General features: G+C 38.9%; 1 protein-coding gene across 6 annotated transcripts in view; it reads left to right on the top strand.

Annotated features, from left to right (window-relative positions):
* Positions 1-569: 569 nt before the first annotated feature.
* Fife (regulating synaptic membrane exocytosis protein fife) overlaps positions 570-6,000 on the top strand; it is a 172,833-nt gene continuing 167,402 nt past the window's right edge. For 5 of the 6 annotated variants that reach the window (XM_074091157.1, XM_074091158.1, XM_074091153.1 and 2 more), the window contains exon 1: positions 570-684. The gene's annotated coding sequence lies outside the window, so the exon portion shown is untranslated. Of the gene's footprint in view, positions 685-1,779; positions 1,831-6,000 lie in introns of those variants that run through there. The other variant, XM_074091154.1, reaches the window with a different exon arrangement.

Raw genomic sequence — 6,000 nt, 5'->3', positions numbered from 1 at the left:
TCAATTAATCAAAAATGCATGAGATACAATTAACTCTACGTCGACCTGCCCCGGCTTCGCGCGAATATAGTTTTTGATAAAAGGAGCTGAAAAATGTGTGTGAAGTGCCTTTGAGACCTTTATAACCGGCTGTCCAAAGGAGGGTTATTTTGAAAATTGAACCCGTGCGGAGCCGGGGCGGGGCGCTAGTAATTCATATTTGTAGTTATGTATCTATACATGTTATTATATATTGCCCTTGTTAGACTTGAATTAAATAACATATAGTTGTGTAGGTACCATCACTCTTATTACAAAACTTTTTAACAGCATACGCGATATATCGAGTATCGAATCAACATTCGAGTCAGAAATAGCAAGCCGACAGGGTGGAATGTATCACTTTGATTGGAGACATTTACCTGAGAAGAGAGTGACGTTGGTATATAGGTGAGAAGGATGCTGCGAAGTGAAGGAGCGGTATCGGTGCGCGGGCGGGGTGCGCGGGTGCGGCGAGCGAGGGGGGGGCACAGGGCGGGGGTCGCGGCGCGCAGGGTGGCACGGCACGTAACAAGTGAAGCGGGCCCGGGAGCAACAGTCTGCCGGAGCCCGGCCACGCGGCCCCACGACCCCTCAGCCGCGCCGGCGGCCGCGCGAGCCCGCAGCTCTCCCGCGCCGCACCCGCCGCACCGACACCCGCACTAGGTACCTACCCACACACTCCAACGACTCCACTCCACACAATCGCATACCTGTTGCACGTATGACGAGACAAACCGCAAATAATCTTTTAATCTTCGTGTTAGTTCTGCGAAAATGATTAGCACATATTTGTATGTTGCCTTGTAATATGGATATTAACGTGTCGGGCTAATGGCGTGCCCTGTCGCGCTGTGCCTAATAATCCTGTGTGCTCGCGTCGCATTTGGGCTCAATAACATTTGTTCACACGAGGGGTTTGTCTTAAACGTTCGACCCGGGAACCACCATCACGCTTCTATCGGGCCGATGTAGCGAGCAACCTGTAACACGCAATGTTAACAAATTAATTAGCAGTACTTAACTCGTATGAGTACTTATTGATTATCTCGTACTGATTATAAACAAAACCTTTTAAAAGGTCAATACCTAGATCCAAAAAAATAGTCGTAAGCGCCCTTATTGTATTTCCAAATAGCGTGAAATTCAAAATATTCAGGAGATGATGTCGATAAAATAAAATGAAACACTGTTTAGACCGATTTTTCTGCATCCATGCTCGGGAAGGCAGCGGATGATATTGGAATCTCTAAAGTCTCTATAAAATGCAAAGCTAAGACCGTGACATCGAGAGTCGGAGGCATTCGCAACCCGAGCAGTGAAACGGAAAATTGGAAAGACTTCGCAATTACAGGCTTAATTCTGTCTAATTGTCGTATTTCGATTTGCATGATCGGTTGAACGGTTTGTATTTTGAGCTTTTAGTCTGTCGGCGTGGAAATGACCTACTCAATGATTTCACTCATTTCATTAACACCGCTAACATTTTAATCAGGTGGACTACTCGTAGTACCTGTGCATAATAACAATATCTACAGTAATTATAAAAACATCCGTCGTAGATGGCAATCGAGAACCATTATTATAATTTTACCTTTTAATATAAAGCACCCCTTATTTGCAATGATCACTGAGGTTTAACATAGAACATTATTATACCAATTGGAACCGTGCGCATAAATCTGAACGACGCGCTGGTGATTTTTGAACAGCGATGTTACAAAAGTAATTACAGTTCCCTTCTAGTTCTCCACGTTGAAGCCGTAACTCGGCGAGCATACTGCTAATGCCAGCCGGGTCGACAGTAAAAAGGTAACGGCTAGCGATGAGCGCGATGACGGAGAAAATAAAATCTTCTTATCGTCCCTTTCTCAAGAAAATACCTTCTGAACATTCTTCAAGAACTCGGATTTACACATTTTGAAACTTGCATCCGCTAGATTTTAGTATTTGGCCCAACGTTCAAAATAAGAAAAATATTTGAGATAAATTATTAATGCTTTAGGCTTGTATTTTTTTCAATATATAAAGTTGATTAGAAAAACGATTGGTTTGTGGTAATTGCCGAATTAAAATCAGTTGATGGTGTGTCTACGACGTCCATAAACCATAAAGCGGCGGGAACGAGTTGCCCCTTTAGTCCACATGGTCATTACTTCGTAATGTCCACTCATTTTAAGGGACTTGCCCCAAAAATGATGTTTAATAGTGGGGAATGAGATTTTAACGATTCATTTGCTTCCAGCGCTTACGTTCTTTTATTATGAACTCAAAAGGCGGACTTTTTATAGTCATAAAGCAAGAGATCGTTTCGCCTGGGAGTCACTAAGCAATTTATAATACACATAAGGGGCGGTAAGTCTAAACCCTCATGAAAAATATTTTTTTCTTCTGATCCTAAATACCTACTTACCTATAAATATTTTTTCTTCTGAACCTAAATACCTACTTACCTAACTGCGAGAAAATTTTCATGTTTAAAATTAAGCTTAATGAAATTTGTTTTGATATCAGTCTTGCACTATGTATTTTTTAAAACAATAAAAAGACTAAACAAACTAAGCCGACCAGACGGATCAATATAAACAATATTGCGGTGTACTCACATTTGGAGACCATTTAGGGTTAAGGATTTTCAATTCGCTCAAGAACCGATAAGAATCGAAAAGTCAGACGCGAAAGTGATGATTCCGCTGAAAATAACTACGCACCTATACGGGTCGTAACTATTGAACGCCGGCGAATGATATTGCTTACGGAACACTATTTTCCAATTTTATGGATGGAGAAGGATAAAATTGGTACCTACCTACGTGTTCCTAATTCTGTGTCGCAGGTTTGTGATTTATCGCGGGTCGCGGAGAAGCGAGTAACTGTGACGCCTGGTTAGTGCTAGGGCGGTGACATGGCAGTGCTCTGTAGGGTTAGATTCACTTTTTACGGACCTCGCCGCTCGCGGCTTGCGCTTCCATCAGTATCAGAATCATCAGTGCTTTTATCGCTGGCTCAAATGGAAAACCATATTAGTTTGTTTTTATTGAAATCGACTAGCTATGAATAGTGTCGATTAGATTTCGAAGTGTGCTTTGTGTAGGGTTGTGATTACTTAACGATATTAATTTCTTTAACCTACAGTTTAGTAATGTTTTCTGATATTGATAAATTCTAAAGGTATCTTAAGCTGTAATGTAATTTTAATCCTTAATGAAATTTCTCACAGTTATTTATTTCGTGCCTTATTTTGTTTAGTCAAACACTTGCATAGATAAAACAATATTGTAATTAGCAGCTCTAAGTGTGCAAAGTCCAAAATAATATATTAAATTTAAATCGCTAGCTAACTAGTTCGCAGTTACAAAGAAGTTTCTAATTTTATCTATGGGAATATTATTAAACTGAGTTTATCATTAAATTTACATTTTTTCCAGCAAGTGGCCATAAATCTAGATTTGTTTTTTAATGCATGACTGGAAAATGCACAAATTATAATGTCTGGTATACGAGCCACAAGTATGTGCATTCGAGGCACGCGTCATAAATTCCGATCCACGGACGGACCCAAAACCAGCAGTGCACATGCCTGCTCCAGCCATTGATAGTTTAAAAAAAATGTCTTTAATGTTTTCTGATAAGTTTTTATGTTATGTAATGTTTGTCCATTTTTTTTGTTTACTTATGTTGTACAATAAAAATAGTCTAATTTAATTAAGTTTTATAAAGTCGATTTCTTTTTAATCTGGAGATAAAACAAATAGAAAATTATGAGAAGTAAAATTAAGATACGATATAGGTATGAGTTAAACATTGAATTCTAGCTAGTGTCATAATAATAATCATCAAATTAGCTAGCATTGAGTAGCATACCCTTTTAGGTAAAAGTATTTTTCTTTTATACAGTCTTGTCTTGTGGCATGATTAAACTTTTATTCTCCGCTCGAGCTTATTATCACGAAACTATAACACACACGGTATCCTAGTTCTTTTCTTTGTCCTATCCTTAGACCAAACTAACTTAAAACAAACTTGAAAACGAATCCTGCAAATTGCATTAGGTATTTCACAAAGTCCAAGCTAAAATGTTTAAATTGAATACAAGTTAGGGGTCTGCGGCAGGACAATGAAGCTAAATCCACAGTAAATTGAGCATTTAGCTCACAACGTTGAAAGGCCTGTCATGTTAAATAATGTCTATTATTGCAGAAACCGTGTATCTAAGTACGAACAGTAGAGCTATTTATTAATACATTACAACAATCCCACTAATATTATAAATGCGAAATTTTATAAGTTTGTTACCTCATTACATCCAAACCACTGAACCAATTTAGATGAAATTCGATTTACACATAGTTTGAGTCTCGAAAAAGGACATAGAATAGTTTTATCCCGAAAAATTGTATAGTTCCCGCGGGATAGCGATAAAAGCTTGTACGGAAGTACCATTGTTTTAAAGCCAGGAATACAACACTTTTTAGTTAGGTTACTAATTCGTCTCGTCGTCGTCTCGGCCTATACTCGTATAGGTACGTCCCACTGCAGGGTACACGGCTTGGACCCGACCGTAGCTTTCTCGCGGGCCTAAAGTGGATTGGGGACTTCCCACCCATATTTCTTCTCAGATGTGTGCAGGTTTGCTCGAGATGTTTTCCTTCATCAAGCTTATGGTAAAGCTCAGCGATTTTGTAAAAGCAATGTCAAAGTCAAAGTCAAAGTCAAAATATCTTTATTCAATTTAGGCTATAACAAGCACTTATGAATGTCAAAAAAACCCTACCACCGGTTCGGAAAAACCTCTGTTGAGAAGAATCCCCGAGAGGTTATTATTTAGACCGCATAAATATTTATAAATCAGAACTAGCGACGCACTTTCGCATATTTGGCAACGAAACTCTAGGTAAGAGGAGATACTTAGTGTAATTTTTACGTTATTCCACAGAAGTGGCGAAAGAACTTTGCCACTAATTATATCTTTGCGCGGGAATCACAAATATTCGTTTCATTTCTTAAAACAGAAGTTTGAGCATTGCCAATGCATTAGTGTGTCACTACCTAGCAAGCAATTAAGCAATCACGCAAGCAAGCATTCAAGCAAGCATGCAAGGAAGCATGCAAGCAACCATTCAAGCAAGCATGCAAGCAAGCATGCAAGCAAGCATGCAAGCAAGCATGCAAGCAAGCATGCAAGCAAGCATGCAAGCAAGCATGCAAGCAAGCATGCAAGCAAGCATGCAAGCAAGCATGCAAGCAAGCATGCAAGCAAGCATGCAAGCAAGCATGCAAGCAAGCATGCAAGCAAGCATGCAAGCAAGCAAGCAATCATGCAAGCAAGCAGGCAAACCAGAATGCAAGCAAGCATGCAAACAAGATCAAGCAAGCATGCAAACAAAAGATCAAGCAAGCATATGCAAGTTATTTAGTTTAAATATTGATCACTTCGCTCGTGTAAATCATTAGATACAGCGGTTTAATTGATTTCTGAGATTTAAAAAAAACCCGTGGGAATTCCTTTTAATTATCGCGGTTTTTATTGACGTTGCATTAAAAACAGCAATCCCAAATTTCATTACTCTAAGCTCAGCGGTTTTTATTTCGAGATTATATCCCTATCCCGTGGGAATATCGGGATAAAAATTTGCCTATGTTTTATTACAGATATCCAACTATCTACATACCAACTTTCATCCAAATCCGTCCAGTCGTTTCGGCGTGAAGGAGTAACAAACATACTCACTCACTCACTCACAAACTTTCGCATTTATATTATTAGAGGATAAAGTTAGTTCAATATGACAATACTTAGTATGCAGATCACTTTCACAACTTTGATATACTCGTATATAAAGCTTTTGAATTTATTTTTTGTACAAAAAGTTTGGTAACAAAAGGGACTGGCATTAAGCAAATTTTATTACGTTTATATAAAACTTAGCAGAATGAGAAGCGGGCACACTCTTTCGAATGTTTTGTAAGCCGGATTACAGG

This window comes from Choristoneura fumiferana, chromosome 8, assembly GCF_025370935.1.
Source record: "Choristoneura fumiferana chromosome 8, NRCan_CFum_1, whole genome shotgun sequence".
In the NCBI taxonomy this organism is placed as follows: Eukaryota; Metazoa; Arthropoda; class Insecta; order Lepidoptera; family Tortricidae; genus Choristoneura; species Choristoneura fumiferana.
This window is presented reverse-complemented; position numbering and strand designations above follow the sequence as displayed.